General features: G+C 42.4%; 1 pseudogene; it reads left to right on the top strand.

The window, feature by feature from the left end:
• Nucleotides 1-6,710: 6,710 nt before the first annotated feature.
• LOC122703120 lies at nt 6,711-7,118 on the top strand (annotated as a pseudogene).
• Nucleotides 7,119-8,977: the final 1,859 nt, after the last annotated feature.

The following is an 8,977-nucleotide window of genomic DNA, read 5'->3' as shown; positions in this document are numbered from 1 at the left end:
AAGAAGAAGACATACCATTGTAAATATATATGCATCTGACAAAGGAGAACCTCAATATATAAGGCACATGCAAACAACCATTATAAGGGGAAATCAATATTAACACCCAATAGTGGGTGACTTTAACACTCCACTTAATCAATGGACAGTTGATCCAGTCAGAAAATAGATAAGAAAACACTAGCCTTAAATGACACATTAGACCAGATAGACTTAATTGATGTTTACTGGAGCATTCCATCCAAAAGCAGCAGAATACACTGTCTTCCCAGGTGTACATGGAACTACCTCCAAGAAAGATCACATCTTGGGTCACAAATCAAGCCCTGGTAAATTTAGGGAAATTGAAAACATCATGCATCTATTCTAACCACCATGACATGAAATTAGAAATCAATTAGAGGGGGGAAACTGTTTTTAAAAAAAGCACACACATTCACATGGAGGCTAAACAATATGTTCTAAATAACCAATGGATCATTGAGGAAATCAAAGAGGAAATTTAAAAATACCTAGAGACAAATGACAATAGAAAATTATCCAAAACCTATGGGATAGAGCAAAAGCAGTTCTAAGAGGGAAGTTTATAGCAATATAACCTTACCTCAAGAAACGAGAAAAATCTCAAATAGACAATATAACGTTATACCTAAAGCAACCAGAGAAAGAAAAAACAAAACCCCAAGTTAATAGAGGAAAAGGAATCATAAAAATCAAGGCAGAAAAAAATGAAATAGAGACAAAGAAAACAATAGTAAAGATTAATGAAAATAAAAGGTGGTTCTTTAAGAAAATAAACAAAAGTGATAAATCTTTATCAAGTCTCAGCAAGGAAAAAAGGCAAAAGATGCAAATAAATAAAATTAGAAATAAAAAAGGAAAAATTGCAAAAGACACTACAGAAATATAAAGGATCATAAGAAATTACCACAGGCAACTATATGCTAATAAAATGGACAACCTAGGAGATTGAACAAATACTTAGAAAAGTATGGTTTTCTAAGACTGAACCAGGATGAAATAGAAAATATGAGCAGACAACCACAAGTACTGAAATTGAAACTGTGATTAAAAAACAAAAACCCAGGACCAGATGGCTTCAAAGACAAATTCTATTAAACATTTAGAGAAGAGTTAACACCTATTCTTCTGAAAATATTCCAAAATATTGCAGAGGAAGGAACACTCTGATGTTCATTCTATGAGATGACCATCACCTGGATACCAAAACCAGAGAAGAATATCACAAAAAAGAAAATTACAGGCCATTATCACTGATGAACATAGACACAAAAGTCCTCAACAAATTATTAGCAAACTGAAACCAACAGCACATTAAAAGGATCATAGCCCATAATCAAGTGTGATTTACCCCAGAGATGCAAAGATTCTTAAGCATATGTAAATCAGTCAATGTGATACACCACATTAACAACCTACAGGATAAATACCACATGATCATTTCAGTAGACGCAGAAAAAACTTTTGACAAAATTCAACACTCATTTATGATAAAAAAATTACTCTCCAGAAAGTGGGCACAGAGGGAACTTACCTCAATATTATAAATACAATATGAAAAACACACAGCAAACATCAATCTCAGTGGTGAAAAACAGAAAGCATCTCCTCTACAACTAGGAACAAGACAAGGATGTCCACCCTCACCACTTTTATTCAACATCGTTTTGGAAGTCCTAGCCATAGCAATCAGAGAAGAAAAAGAAATGAAAGTAATCTAAATCAGAAAAGAAGAAGTAAAATTGTCAATGTTTGCAGATAAGGTGATACTATACAAAGAAAATCCTAAAAATGCTGTCAGAAAACTACTAGAGCTCATCAATGAATTTGGTAAAGTTGCCAGATATAAAATCTATACACAGAACTCTCTTGCACACCTATACACTAACAACAAAAGATCAGAAAGAGAAATTAAGAAAACAACCCCATTTCCCATAACAGCAAAAAGAATAAATTACCTAGGAATAAACCTACCTCAGGAGGCAAAAGACTTGTACTCAGAAAATTGTAAGATACCAATGAAAGAAATCAAAGATGATGTCCATCAATGGAGGAATGGATAAAGAAGACGTGGTACATGTATACCATGGAACATACTCAGCCATAAAAAAAGGACAAAATAATGCCATTTTCAGCAACATGGATGAACATAGAGACTGCCATACTGAGTGAAGTAAGTCAGACAAAGACAAATATATAATATCACTTATATGTGGAATCTTACAAATGGTACAAATAAACCTATTTACAAAACAGAAATTGGGTCACAGATGTATAAAATAAACTTATGATTATGAAGGGGGTAAGGGGGGTAAAGGGATAAACTAGAATATAGGGATTGACATATACACACTACTCTACATAAAAGACAGCTAATAATAACCTACCATATAACACAGGAAATTCTATATGGTGCTCTGTAAGATGATGCTGTGAAAGTGCTGCACTCAATATGCCTGCAAATTTGGAAAATTCGGAAGTGGCCACAGGACTAGAAAAGGTCAGTTTTCATTCCAATCCCAAAGAAAGGCAATGCCAAAGAATGCTCAAACTACTGCACAATTGCCCTCATCTCACCTTCTAGTAAAGTAATGCTCAAATTCTCCAAGCCAGGCTTCAGCAATACATGAACTGTGAACTTCCAGATGTTCAAGCTGGTTTTAGAAAAGGCAGAGGAACCAGAGATCAAGTTGCCAACATCTGCTGGATCATCGAAAAAGCAAGAGAATTCCAGAAAAACATCTATTTCTGCTTTATTGACTATGCCAAAGACTTTGACTGTGTGGATCACAATAAACTGGAAAATTCTTCAAGAGATGGGAATACCAGACCACCTGACCTGCCTCTTGAGAAATCTGTATGCAGGTCAGGAAGCAACAGTTAGAACTGGACATGGAATAACAGACTGATTCCAAATAGGAAAAGGAGTACGTCAAGGCTGTATATTGTCACCCTGCTTATTTAACTTACATGCAGTACATCATGAGAAATGCTGGGCTGGAAGAAGCACAAGCTGGAATCAAGATTGCTGGGGGAAATATCAATAACCTCAGATATGCAGATGATACCACCCTTATGGCAGAAAGTGAAGAAGAACTAAAGAGCCTCTTGATGAAAGTGAAAGAGGAGAGTGAAAAAGTTGGCTTAAAACTCAACATTCAGAAAACTAAGATCATGGCATCTGGTCCCATCACTTCATGGGAAATAGATGGGGAGACAGTGGAAACAGTGGCTGACTTTATTTTGGGGGGCTCCAAAATCACTGCAGATGGTGATTGCAGCCATGAAATTAAAAGACACTTACTCCTTGGAAGGAAGGTTATGACTAACCTAGACAGCATATTAAAAAGCAGAGACATTACTTTGTCAACAAAGGTCCGTCTAGTCAAGGCTATGGTTTTTCCAGTAGTCATGTATGGATGTGAGAGTTGGACTATAAAGAAAGCTGAGTGCCGAAAAATTGATGCTTTTGAACTGTGGTGTTGGAGAAGACTCTTGAGAGTCCCTTGGGCTGCAAGGAGATCCAACCAGTCCATCCTAAAGCAGATCAGTCCTGGGTGTTCATTGGAAGGACTGCTGTTGAAGCTGCAACTCCAATACTTTGGCCACCTGATGTGAAGAGCTGACTTGTTTGAAAAGACCCTGATGCTGGGAAAGAAGGCAGGAGGAGAAGGGACGACAGAGGATGAGATGGTTGGATGGCATCACCGACTCAATGGACATGAGTTTGGGTAAACTCCGGGAGTTGGTGGTGGGCATGGAGGCCTGGCATGCTGCAGTCCATGGGGTCGCAAAGAGTCGGACATGACTGAGCAACTGAACTGAACTGAATGACCTATATTGCAGTGTCCTTGGTGACTCAACGGTATAGAATCCGCCTGCAAAAGCAGGAGATGCAGGAGACATGGGTTCAATCCCTGGGCCAGGAAGATCCCCCCGAGAAGGAAATGACAACCTACTCCACTATTCTTGCCTAGGAAATTCCATGTACAGAAGGGCCTGGCAGTTTATGGCTATGAGACTGCAAAAAAGTTGGACACAACTTAGTGACCAAACAGCAGCATCAATGACCTATGTGGGAATGGAATCTAAAAGAGAGTAGATATATGAACACATGACTGAGTCACTTTGCTGTACAGAAGAAACATACTATTGTAAATGAACTATAGTTCAACAGTAAATTAATTAAAATGTCAAAAATGAAATTAGCATTCAATTTTTCCCTTCCTCCTAGCTGCAGCAGAAGGTAGGTGAAAATCTGCCATTTTAGAGCCCTGGGTAGTCAGATTCTTGCTTTCTCAACTCATGTTTCCCCCACTATAGAAGGCTGGCAATGGGACTGGACATGAGTAATTAGGGGACAAAGACAGAGTCTCCTGACTTGGCACTTGTCTCTGACAAAGCCTCCTTGAGAAGTGGATAACTGAAGCTGAGTCTTTTACTTGTGATACGCTTGTGGGTTCTTCAGAGCTTCCCTGCCCATCCCTCTGACCACAGGCCCTGTGATGTGGGCAGTTCCTTCTGTCCCTTTGGATGTCATCCCCCTGGGGCCCTCGTGTGCTCATGGCCCATTCTGCATCACATCTGACTGTTGGGGTCCCTTCAACCTCCAAGACTCAGCTCTCAGCAGGGCTTAAAACCTCTTTAGTTAGGTTGTTCTGCCTTTTCATTGTCTGTGAAACACTCACACATCCTTACTCTGACAAATTCTGGGAGTCCAGTTCAGTTTTGGGGCAACATATTCTGTCCTGATGTCCAGGTTCCCTTGTTGTTAAGTAGCTAAGTCATGTCTGACTCTTTGTGACCCCATGGATTGTAGCCTGCTAAGCTCCTCTATCCATGGATTTCCCAAGCAAAAATACTGGAGTGGGTTGCCATTTCCTTCTCCAGAGGATCTTCCCAACTCAGGGATCAAACTAGCATCTCCTGCATTGCAGGCATATTCTTTACCACTGAGCCACCAAGGAAGCTCGTTAGCTATTTCAAAATATCCTGTACCCTCTCTGGCCTTTGCAAACACAGTGCAAGGTCTTCTACTGCAACCATAGAAGTCCTCTCATTATGCCTGAGGGACAGAGGCTGCTTCTAGATCCTCCCTGAAAGGGAGTAGGAACTTGGCAGTAGCAACCTCCAGATAAATCTTTTCGAAATTCTTCTTCCTCTCTCCTCTCTAGATACAGGCTTTTCTATATTCTCAAGTAGGCAACAGTGCTTGAGGACCATAGAACCAGATCTGGAAATTTCCTTTGTGAATTCTGCACATTGTGAGCTGGCCTTTACCCAAACTTGCCCACATCTCAGTTGAGACTGAGTCAGGAAAAACCCCATCTAACATGTCTTTGACATGAAGCTCTAGTAGCATGAGATGTCAGTTCAGAGGTTCTCAATATGCTCACTTGTTTGCTCCCTCATCTCTCACACAGCACCTGTTCTTTGAGTCAGACACCTGGAAAAACCCCAGAGACTGTCCAACTTAACTGGACAGTCAAGTATCCTTTACTGCATTCAATTTGGATTGCTTCATCAGGTTTTAGGTGCAGCTACTGACTGGGACTGGGGCTTCCCTGGTAGCTCAGTGGTAAAGAATATGCCTGCTGATACAGGAGACATGGGTTCAATCCCTGAGTTGGGAAGATCTCCTGGAGAAGGAAATGGCAACCTCCTCCAGTATTCTTGCCTGGGAAAACCCTGGACAGAGAAGCCTGGTGGGCTACAGTCCATGGGATTGCAAAAGAATCGGACACGACTGAGTGACTAAAAACAACAACAACAATTGATTGGGACTAAATTCAGCAGCATATGGAAGCAGTCAAGATGGCTCCGCAAATTTGGGGTGCAAATGTGAGCAACTCTCTTTTTTCCACTGGCATAGCAAGTAACCTCCAACCACTCTGCCTTTCCTTGAGGTCACACTCCTCACCTGAGATGATCTGAGAAGGTCCAGGATGTACGAGGGAGAGAGCAATGGGATCCACTGTCCTCCCAATGCTGCCACGTGGTGGCAGCTGTTGAAGGTCCTGCAGCCTTCCACAAAGGGGCTTTTGTCTGTGTCCCCACAGAGCCACTCAGGTTCTCTGAAGGAGGATGAACCCATTCCTTCAGCAGTAACCTCAGCCGGGGTGACCCTCCCACTGGAGCTCACAAGGTTGCAGCTTAGCTGAGTTCTGCTGCCAGTTTTCTTTCACAGCTCCTATTTGGGAGCCAGTTGGCCCCAGGATCCCCAGGGCAGCACAGGCTACCAGGAATCCCAACAAGTGTTTGTTTTCAACTCAAAACACAGTGTCCTGTTACCATCTCCTCTTCACGGACAACCAAGATACTTGCCACTCATCTAGAATTCTGGAAAAAAGTAACCTCAGTAACTCTCTAGGGAATTTCAGCATGCCTAACTCTTCCCTTCCCCTTCCCTCCACTTAAAGTTAGCAGCTCATGGAGTTCAAATTGGTTTTCTGTCAGAATCTACAAACCAATAAGAAGTTGGTACTTTTCTCACTTAAGAAAGGGACTGCAAATGTAATTTTTAGATTTTCCTTAGACATCCCTCAAAGTGAGAGGTGCCTCAAAGTCACTCTGCCTGAAAGTAAAAGCCTGTCTCACATGCTTTAAGATCTGGAACTGTCTATGGCCCTGATTTTCAGAGCGGACCTCTGGGAGTGCGTTTGAAAACAGTGCCACAAGACTCTACAGCCATGGCCAAGACTAAGGTTTGAGACCTTTGCAGCAAGAAGAAGGAGGAGCTGCTGAAACAGCTAGAGGACCTAAAGGTGGAGCTGTCTCAGCTGCGTGTGGCTGAAGTGACAGGTGGCATGGCTTCCAAACTCTCCAAGATCCGAGTTGTTCATAAATCCATCGCCATCATTAACCAGACTCAGAAATAGAAATTCTATAAGGGCAAGAAGTACAAGCCCCTGCATCTGCGGCCTAGGAAAACATGTCCCATGGGCCGCTGACTCAACACGCATGAAGAGAGCCTGAAAGACCAAGAAACAGAGAGGCAGGAGTGGCTGTACCTGCTCCGGAAGCACACATCTGAGCACCCAGGGGGCAATGGAACAACAAACTGGCAAAAAGAAAAAGGACATGGTGCCACAGTCTGACCTCTCTGACCTAAGAAATTGATTTTAGGTTCAGAAGGCTTGTTCATGCGTGGCAATTAGTTTTTAAAGCTTCACGGGATAAAGGTTAGTCCCCATGGAGATGCAGAATGGGGAACCCAGTGTTTTTGAGGCAGGGATGTAGGTCATGGAGTGCTGGATGTTGCATCAGTGACTAAGCCACTTCTTACCTTTGCTCAGTAGGAGCAGGCACTGAGGGGACCAGAGGGCTCACAGGGTGAGGATGAGACAGTACATCTTACAATCTGGGATAACAACAGTTAACATCTTTGAACAGGGGTTATATGCCAAACCTTTTTGGGCTTACTTTGCACATGTTCTTTCTTATTTTCATGAGCAATCTATTTGGTGGATGTTTATCACCCCCATTTTACAGATGAGGAAAGTATCTCAGAGAAGTGAGCAGTCCAGTGTCACACAGCTATTAGTGGAGTTGGGATTTAAACTCACTTTACAGGACTCTACAACTCTTTCTTTTCCCACTGTCCTATGTGGCCTCTCAAGAATATTATCCATCTTGGAAGATGGATGACAAGGAGAAGGCAGCTGGGAATGGATCTTGCAGGGCTCCTTGTGAGATTTAAAGTTTAGAAAAATGATAGGCTTGCCAATAAGGCAACAATGAAAATTATTGTCACCTACAGTCCCTTACAGAAAGAGTGGTGGAAGCCAAGGGCACAGACTAAATGTGACCACTTCACTTCCTTAGGAGTGGGTGGGCTTTTTATTAATTTGACATCCTCTTTCATGTCTCTGTAGTGTTTCCTCTGCTGCTTCCTTCCCTGGAGTTACTTTCAGCCCCCACTCTGCTTCCCTTGGAGAAAGTCTGACCATCTCCTCTATGCAAGAAGGCCTTTCCTGATGGGTCCTCTAATATGCAGGTGGAGTTAGGAACTCTCTCATCTGTGTCCCCATTGTTCTTGTGCAGGCCCTAGAACAGCATGCATTATTCAAAGCACAGTCATTGTTTAGGCCTGGGGCTAAATGCAATGGCAGGGGAGTTATTTTTTACACAAGACAATAGCAGGTGCCAGGAATGTTCAGAGCCCCAACTATTCAAGAACAGGGAGGTCTGAAGGGAGTCTACATGGCCCAAAGGCAGTTATGTTAGAGGATGAAGCTGGAGCCAGGAACCTGGAACCTGGAGAGGATGAGAGAAGCAAGCACTAGCAAGTCAAGCTGGAAGGTGCAGTATCTAGTGAGGGCCCTGCCTGTAGATGGCTGGTCCTCAGTAAGCAGGTGATAAATCAGAGAGGAACTGATAAAGTATGATGAACAGCCTTTCTTAAGCCAAACCTGAGGCTGTATTCATCACAGGCAGTCGCTAACATGAAACTGGAGTCATAATTCTCCCAAGAGCTCATCATTGTCTTGAAACTTCTCCCTGTGTTTCCCGAATGACTTCCCCACAGGTTTGACCAAAGATCTGGACCACTTGAATTGATAAGCCACACCAACCATCCTGGCCAGCCACACTCTGAGAAACACTTCTCTCTCTAGGTGCCTGCGTGCACAGCTAGAAATAGCTGAACCAAAATGACAGTTCAGTATAACTGAACTGCCTCATTTGGGAATCAGCCTTTACTCCTGGTCATAAATCTACTTGTGCCCAACACTCCCTTTGTTTTTCTGGAAGTTGGGATTTCTTTGGTTAAGCCTCCAGGTCTTCCCTATTTCTGCATTTAATGAATTCATTTATTTTTCACCTAGCAGGTTTTAGGGCTGGTTAATGAGTGGTGGGGTTCTCTTTAACTGCCCAAGTGGGCCAAACTCGGACACTTTTCTTGCTATTTCCGGCTTTCAAGTCCCCAGAGTCTCAGTCTCTCCTCAACTCTGGAAAT

This window comes from Cervus elaphus, chromosome 11, assembly GCF_910594005.1.
Source record: "Cervus elaphus chromosome 11, mCerEla1.1, whole genome shotgun sequence".
Lineage (NCBI taxonomy): Eukaryota > Metazoa > Chordata > Mammalia > Artiodactyla > Cervidae > Cervus > Cervus elaphus.
Note: the sequence above shows the minus strand (reverse complement) of the source record. Positions and strands in the feature narration are given on the sequence as shown.